A 12,927-nucleotide genomic window follows, 5' to 3' on the forward strand; every position below is an offset into this window, starting at 1 on the left:
AAGTTTGCTGGTGACAGTAAGCAGTGTCTGGTATTCATGAGCCAGTGTGCTATACATCTTGAGCTCCTGGCTGCAAATTTTCCCACAGAGCGGGCTAAGGTGGGATTTATTATATCCCTCTTGCCGGACAGGGCATTGGAGTGGGCTACGCCGCTGTGGGAGCACGACGATCATCTGGTGCAGAGTGCTCCGCAGTTCCTGAGCACTCTGAAACAGGTCTTTTTGGAACCTCGTGTCAGCCATGATACGGCGCTCCAACTGCTGGCATTGACACAGGGTTCGTCCACGGTCAGCCATTTTGCTATCCACTTCCAGACTTTGACATCTGAGCTGGAGTGGTTAGATAAAGTCCTCATCCCTGTAGTCTGGAGGGGACCAGCTGACCATGTGAAGGACGCCTTGGCCACTAGGGAGATTCCCACCACAATGGAGGAGCTAATAGCAATATTTACCTGCATCGACCTTCGTTTTAACTAGCGAAGGTTGGAGCGAGCCCAGTATAGGCAGAAGTATCGGCTGGCTCCCACCTTCACCAAACCTCTGGAATCTCCCGTCCAGGCGTCTGAGCCACATGAGGCCATGGAGGTGTCATGAGCGGGGTCTAAGTTCCAGACCGCTTGTTCACTCAAGGTCTGTCCTGTTTGCCTGCAGTCGGGACATAATGCCAGGAAATGTCCCCAGCGGTCAGGAAAACGTCAGCATCTAGTGGTTGCAGGAGGAGGTACACTAGACACGGTGACGTTTTCCTCCAAATTGTCATTCAAGGGGACAATTACCATAGGGCCATCCACTCATACGGTAGAGCTTTGCGTGGATTCCGGGGTGGAGGGCAACTTCATGTCTTCTGTCCTTTGTCCAACGGCCCACAATACCCTTTGCGATGCTCGCCAAACCAGTGGTGAATGGGTCGACACTGCCCTCACAGAGTACGCACCAGACCATCCCATTTACTCTTTCTATGTCGCCATCCCATCAGGAGATTATCTCTTTACTTGTCATTCCTGAGTGAATTGATGAAGTCCTGTTCGGGATACCTTGGCTACGGTACCACTCCTCTCATATAGAGTGGTCCACAGGGAGAATTTAGGGATGGAGTGAATCTTGTGAGAGTAGATGTCAGAGGGAGTGTGTTCAGGTTGCTACTACTGATGTATCTTTCCTCTCTCCCCAAGCATTATTGGCCCTATGCGGACGAGTTCTCCAAGAGGGCTGCGGAGTCCCTTCCGCTTCACCGTCCCTATGACTGTACTATTGACCTCTTGCCTGGTGCTGAGCCTCCCGGGGTCGAATCTACCCACTATCTCTCCCGGAGACAGAGGCAATGTCTCAGTACATCCAGGAGAATCTGGCAAGAGGATTTAGTAGGAAGTCAGTGTCACCCAGAGGGGCTGATTTGCATCCATGAGGGGGACGAATGGAAGACTGCATTTAACACCAGGGACGGGCACTATGAATACCTGGTGACGCCCTTCGGGCTTTGTAATGCCCCTGCTGTTTTCCAAGACTTTGTGAACGATATCTTCCGGGATATGCTCACCACCTCGGTTGTAGTCTATCTGTATGATATTCTCAACTACTCTCCAGATATAGACTCCCACCGGAGAGATGTTTGCAAAGTCTTTGACCTCTTACGGTGAAGCTCTCTCTATGCCAAGTTGGAGAAGTGTGTGTTTGAGCAGGAGTCCTTGCCTTTCCTGGGCTATATCATCTCCGCCCGGGGATTGGCCATGGATCCTGCCAAGCTACAGGCTGTGATAAACTGGCAGGAACCCTATTCTCTCAAAGTGGTGCAGCGCTTTATGGGGTTCATCAACTATTATCACCAGTTCATTCCCCACTTGGTAGGTCCCCTGGTTGCCCTCACCAAGAAGGGAGCTAATCCAAAATTGTGGATGGAGGAAATCTCCAAGGCCTTCCTCTCTATCAAGTCACACTTCGCTAGCGCTCCCATTTTACATAGCCCCGATGTTGATAAACCATTTATCATGGAGGTGGATGCCTCTTCCGTCGGTGATGGAGCAGTCCTCTTCCAGAAGGATGCTTAAAGTCGGAAGCATCCTTGCTTCTTCTTCTCCAAGACCTTCACACCGGTGGAGAGGAATTATTCCATCTGGGACAGGGAGTTGCTAGCCATGAAGTTGGCCTTTTCGGAGTGGAGACACCTCCTAGAGGGGGCTCGCTATCCCTTCCGAATATTCACCAACCACAAAATTTGGTATATTTACAAACCGTCCAGTGGCTAAACTCTCGCCAGGCCAGATGGTCCCTGTTCTTCCGGTTCAACTTCACCCTCCATTTTCTCTCTGGGGAGAAGAACACTCGTGCCGACGCTGTCTCCCGCTCCTTAGTGTCATCAGAGGAGGAGAAGCCTCGGCTTATTGTCCCTTCAGAGAGCCTGAGAACTGTGGCCCCAGTTTCGCTAGAGTCTGTGCCTCCGGGCAAGATTTTTGTTCCACCTAATTTGCGACCAAGAGGACATCTGAGCTCCTGGCGAGGACATACTGGTGGCCGCAAATGGCCCGTGACGTCGGAGACTATATTCTGGCGTGTGTCTCCTGCGCCAAGAATCGGTCTCCTCGGCAACGTCCTGCTGGGCTACTTTACCCCCTGCCGTGGCAGACAGGCCCTGGGAAACGGTCAGGATGGACTTTGTGGTGGGCTTACCCAAGTCTCGTAGCTGCACCGATATCTGGATAGTCACCAACCACCATCCTCGCGGTGTAGGGAGAAAGGTGAGTGGAGTTCATAGCCGATGAACTCCGTTCACCGCATTGACGTCACCGCTTAGGCAAGCAGTGACGTTATTGAGGTGAAAGGAGTTCATTGACTATGAACTTTGCTCACCTTTCCCACTAGAGCGTGAGTCGCTGCTGCGTTATGACTTGCAGCTCAGTGTCTCTCTGGCTTGCACGTTGAACGCTCGCACGATGCCAGCATTCAGCCTGGAAACTAGATGTAACAGAGCTAGACTCGTCAAGGAACAAAGAAACAATTGAATTAGCTTTGCGTTGGAGATGAGGAATATGGTTGTTTATTTATGTATTTTTACTCTTTAAGGCTATGTGCACACGTTGCGGATTCTCTGCGGATCCGCAGCATTTTTTGAGGTGCAGAAATGCTGCAGATCCGCAATTGATTTACAGTACAATGTAAATCAATGAGAAAAAAAAAGGCTGTGCACACTTTGCGGAAAATCCGCTACGGAAACGCACAACTTTAAAAGAAGGAGCATGTCACTTCCTTTTTGTGAATCTGCAGCGTTTTTGTACCCATTCCCAGGGGCGGATTATCAGAGGGTCAATATGGGCGGTAGCCCAGGGCCCAGTGGTCTGGGGGGGCCCTGGGCTACCGCACAGATTGACCCTCCACTAATTGTCTGAATGCCCACCGGCATTTGTGTGCCCCCGGACCCGGTGGGCAGAGAGAGGGGGCCCGCTGTCATGATCCCAATGGCAGGGGATCACAAAAGGACAAGCACACAAAAAACAGAACAAGCTCTAGGGTGATGGAAACTGAGCTGACCGCGATCCTGAACCTAATTCACAACACTAGCAGTAGCCGGGGAACGTGCCTACGATGATTCTAGACGTCTCGCGCCAGCCGAAGGACTAGCTTCCCCTATTAGAAGAAACAAAGACCTCTCTTGCCTCCAGAGAAACACCCCACAGAAATAGCAGCCCCCCACATGTAATGACGGTGAAATGAGAGGAAAGCACATACGCAGTAATGAAAACAGATTCAGCAAAATGAGGCCCGCTAAAACTAGATAGCAGAGGATACAAAAGTGAACTGCGCGGTCAGCGAAAAACCCTACAAAAAACCATCCTGAAATTACCTGAACTCATGTGCCAACTCATGGAACATGAGGAGTAATATCAGCCCACTAGAGCAACCAGCAACAAGGAATCACATAACTGCAAGCTGGACTAAAACAAAAATAAAGCAAAACGTGGAACAGGAAAATCACAAACTTAGCTTGTCCTGAAGATTACTGAAGCGGAAAGCAGAGGTAACAAGACACACTGATTACATTGATCGCCGGCGAGGAAATGACAAGAAAGCCAGGTTAAATAGGAAACTCCCATATCCTGATAGAACAGGTGGACACCAGAGACCGCAGAGAACACAAGTCACCCAGTACCATCTGTAACCACCAGAGGGAGCCCAAAAACAGAATCCACAACAGCCCGCATTGGTTGGGAGGTGCGTGTATCAGCCGGTCAGCTGAGAGCTCCGAGTCCCTGCACCAGGCCTGCACAGCAGCACACCACATAATGGCTGCTCTGTGCACAGGACCTGTGATGAGGTCACAGGATGGGAGGAGTCAGGGGTCACATGATCGGGAGGAGGACCTCCGTGTACAGGACTTTGCTGGTTGCCATGGCGCCGGAGGAGGATAAGGCAGCATATGTGTGAGGTCAGGTGGTGTTTACAGGGTGGATGTAGCAGAGCCGTGTGTGTACGAGGTGTATGGATCAGAGCAGCGTGTGAAAGGTCTATGGAGTGGAGTCGTGTGTGTACGATGTGTACGGAGCCGTGTGCATGAGGTGTACGGAGCGCAGCCGCGTGTGTACGAGGTGTACGGAGCACAGCCGCGTGTGTACGAGGTGTACGGAGCGGAGTCGTGTGTACAAGGTGTACGGAGCACAGCCGCGTGTGTACGAGGTGTACGGAGCGCAGCCGCGTGTGTACGAGGTGTACGGAGCGGAGTCGTGTGTAAGAGGTGTACGGAGCCATGTGTACAAGGTGTACGGAGCACAGCCGCATGTGTACAAGGTGTACGGAGCGGAGTCGTGTGTAAGAGGTGTACGGAGCCATGTGTACGAGGTGTACGGAGCACAGCCACGTGTGTAAGAGGTGTACGGAGCGGAGTCATGTGTACAAGGTGTACGGAGCACAGCCGCGTGTGTACGAGGTGTACGGAGCACAGCCGCGTGTGTACGGACCACAGCCGCGTGTGTACGAGGTGTACTGAGCGGAGTCATGTGTACGAGGTGTACGGAGCACAGCCGCGTGTGTACAAGGTGTACGGAGCGCAGCCGCGTGCGTACGAGGTGTACGGAGCGGAGTCGTGTGTAAGAGGTGTACGGAGCCATGTGTACAAGGTGTACGGAGCACAGCCGCATGTGTACAAGGTGTACGGAGCGGAGTCGTGTGTAAGAGGTGTACGGAGCCATGTGTACGAGGTGTACGGAGCACAGCCGCGTGTGTACGAGGTGTACGGAGCGCAGCCGCGTGCGTACGAGGTGTACGGAGCGGAGTCGTGTGTAAGAGGTGTACGGAGCCATGTGTACAAGGTGTACGGAGCACAGCCGCATGTGTACAAGGTGTACGGAGCGGAGTCGTGTGTAAGAGGTGTACGGAGCCATGTGTACGAGGTGTACGGAGCACAGCCGCGTGTGTATGAGGTGTACGGAGCACAGCCGCGTGTGTACGAGGTGTACGGAGCACAGCCGCGTGTGTACGAGGTGTACGGAGCACAGCCGCATGTGTACGAGGTGTACGGAGCGGAGTCGTGTGTAAGAGGTGTACGGAGCCATGTGTACAAGGTGTACGGAGCACAGCCGCATGTGTACCAGGTGTACGGAGCGGAGTCGTGTGTAAGAGGTGTACGGAGCACAGCCGCGTGTGTTCAAGGTGTACGGAGCGCAGCCGCGTGCGTACGAGGTGTACGGAGCGGAGTCGTGTGTAAGAGGTGTACGGAGCCATGTGTACAAGGTGTACGGAGCACAGCCGCATGTGTACAAGGTGTACGGAGCGGAGTCGTGTGTAAGAGGTGTACGGAGCCATGTGTACGAGGTGTACGGAGCACAGCCACGTGTGTACGAGGTGTACGGAGCGCAGCCGCGTGCGTACGAGGTGTACGGAGCGGAGTCGTGTGTAAGAGGTGTACGGAGCCATGTGTACAAGGTGTACGGAGCACAGCCGCATGTGTACAAGGTGTACGGAGCGGAGTCGTGTGTAAGAGGTGTACGGAGCCATGTGTACGAGGTGTACGGAGCACAGCCGCGTGTGTATGAGGTGTACGGAGCGGAGTCGTGTGTACAAGGTGTACGGAGCACAGCCGCGTGTGTACGAGGTGTACGGAGCACAGCCGCGTGTGTACGAGGTGTACGGAGCACAGCCGCATGTGTACGAGGTGTACGGAGCGGAGTCGTGTGTAAGAGGTGTACGGAGCACAGCCGCATGTGTACAAGGTGTACGGAGCGGAGTCGTGTGTAAGAGGTGTACGGAGCCATGTGTACGAGGTGTACGGAGCACAGCCGCGTGTGTACGAGGTGTACGGAGCACAGCCGCATGTGTACGAGGTGTACGGAGCGGAGTCGTGTGTAAGAGGTGTACGGAGCCATGTGTACAAGGTGTACGGAGCACAGCCGCATGTGTACCAGGTGTACGGAGCGGAGTCGTGTGTAAGAGGTATACGGAGCCATGTGTACGAGGTGTACGGAGCACAGCCGCGTGTGTATGAGGTGTACGGAGCGGAGTCGTGTGTAAGAGGTGTACGGAGCCATGTGTACAAGGTGTACGGAGCACAGCCGCATGTGTACAAGGTGTACGGAGCGGAGTCGTGTGTAAGAGGTGTACGGAGCCATGTGTACGAGGTGTACGGAGCACAGCCGCGTGTGTACGAGGTGTACGGAGCGCAGCCGCGTGTGTACGGAGCGGAGTCGTGTGTAAGAGGTGTACGGAGCCATGTGTACAAGGTGTACGGAGCACAGCCGCATGTGTACAAGGTGTACGGAGCGGAGTCGTGTGTAAGAGGTGTACGGAGCCATGTGTACGAGGTGTACGGAGCACAGCCGCGTGTGTATGAGGTGTACGGAGCGGAGTCGTGTGTACAAGGTGTACGGAGCACAGCCGCGTGTGTACGAGGTGTACGGAGCACAGCCGCGTGTGTACGAGGTGTACGGAGCACAGCCGCATGTGTACGAGGTGTACGGAGCGGAGTCGTGTGTAAGAGGTGTACGGAGCCATGTGTACAAGGTGTACGGAGCACAGCCGCATGTGTACCAGGTGTACGGAGCGGAGTCGTGTGTAAGAGGTGTACGGAGCACAGCCGCGTGTGTATGAGGTGGACGGAGCGGAGTCGTGTGTAAGAGGTGTACGGAGCCATGTGTACAAGGTGTACGGAGCACAGCCGCATGTGTACAAGGTGTACGGAGCGGAGTCGTGTGTAAGAGGTGTACGGAGCCATGTGTACGAGGTGTACGGAGCACAGCCGCGTGTGTACGAGGTGTACGGAGCGCAGCCGCGTGCGTACGAGGTGTACGGAGCGGAGTCGTGTGTAAGAGGTGTACGGAGCCATGTGTACAAGGTGTACGGAGCACAGCCGCATGTGTACAAGGTGTACGGAGCGGAGTCGTGTGTAAGAGGTGTACGGAGCCATGTGTACGAGGTGTACGGAGCACAGCCGCGTGTGTATGAGGTGTACGGAGCGGAGTCGTGTGTACAAGGTGTACGGAGCACAGCCGCGTGTGTACGAGGTGTACGGAGCAGAGCCGCATGTGTACGAGGTGTACGGAGCCATGTGTACAAGGTGTACGGAGCACAGCCGCAGGTGTACCAGGTGTACGGAGCGGAGTCGTGTGTAAGAGGTGTACGGAGCCATGTGTACGAGGTGTACGGAGCACAGCCGCGTGTGTATGAGGTGTACGGAGCGGAGTCGTGTGTAAGAGGTGTACGGAGCCATGTGTACAAGGTGTACGGAGCACAGCCGCATGTGTACAAGGTGTACGGAGCGGAGTCGTGTGTAAGAGGTGTACGGAGCACAGCCGCGTGTGTACGAGGTGTACGGAGCACAGCCGCGTGTGTACGAGGTGTACGGAGCACAGCCGCGTGTGTACGAGGTGTACGGAGCACAGCCGCGTGTGTACGAGGTGTACGGAGCGCAGCCGCGTGTGTACGAGGTGTACGGAGCGGAGTCGTGTGTAAGAGGTGTACGGAGCCATGTGTACGAGGTGTACGGAGCACAGCCGCGTGTGTATGAGGTGTACGGAGCGGAGCAGCATGTGAAAGGTGTACGGAGTGGAGTCGTGTGTACGAGGTGTACGGAGCACAGCCGCGTGTGTACGAGGTGTACGGAGCGCAGCCGCGTGTGTACGAGGTGTACGGAGCGGAGTCGTGTGTAAGAGGTGTACGGAGCCATGTGTACAAGGTGTACGGAGCACAGCCGCATGTGTACAAGGTGTACGGAGCGGAGTCGTGTGTAAGAGGTGTACGGAGCCATGTGTACGAGGTGTACGGAGCACAGCCGCGTGTGTACGAGGTGTACGGAGCACAGCCGCATGTGTACGAGGTGTACGGAGCGGAGTCGTGTGTAAGAGGTGTACGGAGCCATGTGTACAAGGTGTACGGAGCACAGCCGCATGTGTACCAGGTGTACGGAGCGGAGTCGTGTGTAAGAGGTGTACGGAGCCATGTGTACGAGGTGTACGGAGCACAGCCGCGTGTGTATGAGGTGTACGGAGCGGAGTCGTGTGTAAGAGGTGTACGGAGCCATGTGTACAAGGTGTACGGAGCACAGCCGCATGTGTACAAGGTGTACGGAGCGGAGTCGTGTGTAAGAGGTGTACGGAGCCATGTGTACGAGGTGTACGGAGCACAGCCGCGTGTGTACGAGGTGTACGGAGCGCAGCCGCGTGCGTACGAGGTGTACGGAGCGGAGTCGTGTGTAAGAGGTGTACGGAGCCATGTGTACAAGGTGTACGGAGCACAGCCGCATGTGTACAAGGTGTACGGAGCGGAGTCGTGTGTAAGAGGTGTACGGAGCCATGTGTACGAGGTGTACGGAGCACAGCCGCGTGTGTACGAGGTGTACGGAGCACAGCCGCATGTGTACGAGGTGTACGGAGCGGAGTCGTGTGTAAGAGGTGTACGGAGCCATGTGTACAAGGTGTACGGAGCACAGCCGCATGTGTACAAGGTGTACGGAGCGGAGTCGTGTGTAAGAGGTGTACGGAGCCATGTGTACGAGGTGTACGGAGCACAGCCGCGTGTGTATGAGGTGTACGGAGCGGAGTCGTGTGTACAAGGTGTACGGAGCACAGCCGCGTGTGTACGAGGTGTACGGAGCACAGCCGCGTGTGTACGAGGTGTACGGAGCACAGCCGCATGTGTACGAGGTGTACGGAGCGGAGTCGTGTGTAAGAGGTGTACGGAGCCATGTGTACAAGGTGTACGGAGCACAGCCGCATGTGTACCAGGTGTACGGAGCGGAGTCGTGTGTAAGAGGTGTACGGAGCCATGTGTACGAGGTGTACGGAGCACAGCCGCGTGTGTATGAGGTGTACGGAGCAGAGTCGTGTGTAAGAGGTGTACGGAGCCATGTGTACAAGGTGTACGGAGCACAGCCGCATGTGTACAAGGTGTACGGAGCGGAGTCGTGTGTAAGAGGTGTACGGAGCACAGCCGTGTGTGTACGAGGTGTACGGAGCACAGCCGCGTGTGTACGAGGTGTACGGAGCACAGCCGCGTGTGTACGAGGTGTACGGAGCACAGCCGCGTGTGTACGAGGTGTACGGAGCGCAGCCGTGTGTGTACGAGGTGTACGGAGCGGAGTCGTGTTTAAGAGCTGTACGGAGCCATGTGTACGAGGTGTACGGAGCACAGCCGCGTGTGTATGAGGTGTACGGATCGGAGCAGCATGTGAAAGGTGTACGGAGTGGAGTCGTGTGTACGAGGTGTACGGAGCACAGCCGCGTGTGTACGAGGTGTACGGAGCGCAGCCGCGTGTGTACGAGGTGTACGGAGCGGAGTCGTGTGTAAGAGGTGTACGGAGCCATGTGTACAAGGTGTACGGAGCACAGCCGCATGTGTACAAGGTGTACGGAGCGGAGTCGTGTGTAAGAGGTGTACGGAGCCATGTGTACGAGGTGTACGGAGCACAGCCGCGTGTGTATGAGGTGTACGGAGCGGAGCAGCATGTGAAAGGTGTATGGAGTGGAGTCGTGTGTACGAGGTGTACGGAGCACAGCCGCGTGTGTACGAGGTGTACGGAGCACAGCCGCGTGTGTACGGAGCACAGCCGCGTGTGTACGAGGTGTACGGAGCGGAGTCATGTGTAAGAGGTGTACGGAGCCATGTGTACAAGGTGTACGGAGCACAGCCGCATGTGTACAAGGTGTACGGAGCGGAGTCGTGTGTAAGAGGTGTACGGAGCCATGTGTACGAGGTGTACGGAGCACAGCCGCGTGTGTACGAGGTGTACGGAGCGGAGCCGTGTGTACGAGGTGTACGGAGCGGAGCCGTGTGTACGAGGTGTACGGAGCACAGCCGCGTGTGTTTGAGGTGTACGGAGCACAGCCACGTGCGTATGAGGTGTACGGAGTAGTGCCGTGTGTGTACGAGGTGTACGGATCGGAGCCGTATGTGTATGAGGTGTACGGAGTAATGCCGTGTGTGTACGAGGTGTACGGAGCGGAGCCGCATGTGTATGAGGTGTACGGAGTAGTGCCGTGTGTGTACGAGATGTATGGAGAGGAGCCGTATGTGTATGAGGTGTACGCAGCGGAGCCGTGTATGAGGTGTATGGAGCAGAGCCGTGTGTGTATGAGGTGTATGGAGCAGAGCCGTGTATGAGGTGTATGGAGCGGAGCTGAATGTGTACGGAGCGGAGCCGTGTGTGTATGAGATGTATGGAGTGGAGCCGTGTGTACGGAGCGGAGCCGTGTATGCAAAGTTTACGGAGCGCAGCCACGTGTGTAGGAGTAGCTATGTGTGGCCATTATCTTGTGCGGCCAATATACAGTAAGGAGCATCATGTGTGGCCATTATACAGTATGGAACATCATGTGCGGTCATTATACAGTATTATTGAGCATCATGTGTGGCCATTATACAGTATGGAGAATCATGTGTGGCCATTATACAGTATGGAGCATCATGTGCGGTCATTATACAGTATTATTGAGCATCATGTGCGGTCATTATACAGTATGGAGAATCATGTGTGGCCATTATACAGTATGGAGCATCATGTGCGGTCATTATACAGTATGGAGCATCATGTGCGGTCATTATACACTATGGAGCATCATGTGTGGTCATTATACAGTATGGAGCATCATGTGCGGTCATTATACAGTATGGAGCATCATGTGCGGTCATACAGTATGGAGCATGATGTGCAGTCATTATACAGTATGGAGCATCATGTGCGGCTATTATGCAGTATGGAACATCATGTGCGGTCATTATACAGTATGGAGCCTCATGTGCGGTCATTATAAAGTATGGAGCCTCATGTGCGGTCATTATACAGTATGGAACATCATGTGCGGTCATTATACAGTATGGAGCATCATGTGTGGCCATTATACAGTATAGAGCATCATGTGCGGTCATTATACAGTATGGAGCATCATGTGTGGCCATTATACAGTATGGAGCATCATGTGCTGTCATACAGTATGGAGCATCATGTGCTGTCATTATATAGTATGGAGCATCATGTGCAGTCATTATACAGTATGGAGCATCATGTGCTGTCATACAGTATGGAGCATCATGTGCAGTCATTATACAGTATGGAGCATCATCTGCGGCTATTATACAGTATGGAGCATCATATGCGGTCATTATACAGTATGGAGCATCATGTGTGGCCATTATGGAGCATCATGTGCGGTCATTATACAATATGGAGCATCATGTGTGGTCATTATACAGTATAGAGCATCATGTGCGGTCATTATACAGTATGGAGCATCGTGTGGCCATTATACAGTATGGAGCATCATGTGTGGCCATTATACAGTATTGAGCATCATGTGCGGTCATTATACAGTATGGAGCATCATGTGCGGTCACTATACAGTATGGAGCATCATGTGTGGCCATTATACAGTATTGAGCATCATGTGGGGTCATTATACAGTATTGAGCATCATGTGGGGCCATTATACAGTATTGAGCATCATGTGGGGTCATTATACAGTATTGAGCATCATGTGGGGCCATTATACAGTATTGAGCATCATGTGGGGTCATTATACAGTATTGAGCATCATGTGGGGCACTTATACAGTATTGAGCATCACGTGGGGTCATTATACAGTATTGAGCATCATGTGGGGCCATTATACAGTATGGAGCATCATGTGTGGCCATTATACAGTATGGAGCATCATGTGTGGCCATTATACAGTATTGAGCATCATGTGGGGTCATTATACAGTATTGAGCATCATGTGGGGCCATTATACAGTATTGAGCATCATGTGGGGTCATTATACAGTATTGAGCATCATGTGGGGTCATTATACAGTATTGAGCATCATGTGGGGCCATTATACAGTATTGAGCATCACGTGGGGTCATTATACAGTATTGAGCATCACGTGGGGCCATTATACAGTATGGAGCATCATGTGTGGCCATTATACAGTATGGAGCATCATGTGTGGCCATTATACAGTATTGAGCATCATGTGGGGTCATTATACAGTATTGAACATCATGTGTGGCCATTATACAGTATTGAGCATCATGTGGTCATGTGGGGTCGTTATACAGTATGGAGCACTGTGTGGCCATTATACAGTATCGAGCACTGTGTGGCCATTTTTGTTTATAATTATTCTTTATGAACAGTGTGATCAGCAGTGCTAAATGGGTGTGGTTGAGACATGGATATGGGTGTGACTAGTGAATGGGTGTGGTCAGAGGTGTGTCCTAAAATTTGCGCAACGCAAACTTTGTCCCTCTTTCCCAACTTCAAAAGTTGGGAGGTATGGTAATATGTGGTCTGGAAATGGTGCGGTGGTATTTGTCCCTTGTATGTGCTATTATTCGATCACTGTGGTTGTAATTTGTGGTCTGGTCATGGTGCGGTGGTATTTGTTCCTTGTATGTGATATTATTGGTCAAGATATACCTAAATTGTATTGCAGATTTTAACAAATATTTCCTAGGTTACAGTAGAGTAGG

This window comes from Ranitomeya imitator, chromosome 2, assembly GCF_032444005.1.
Source record: "Ranitomeya imitator isolate aRanImi1 chromosome 2, aRanImi1.pri, whole genome shotgun sequence".
Taxonomy (NCBI): domain Eukaryota; kingdom Metazoa; phylum Chordata; class Amphibia; order Anura; family Dendrobatidae; genus Ranitomeya; species Ranitomeya imitator.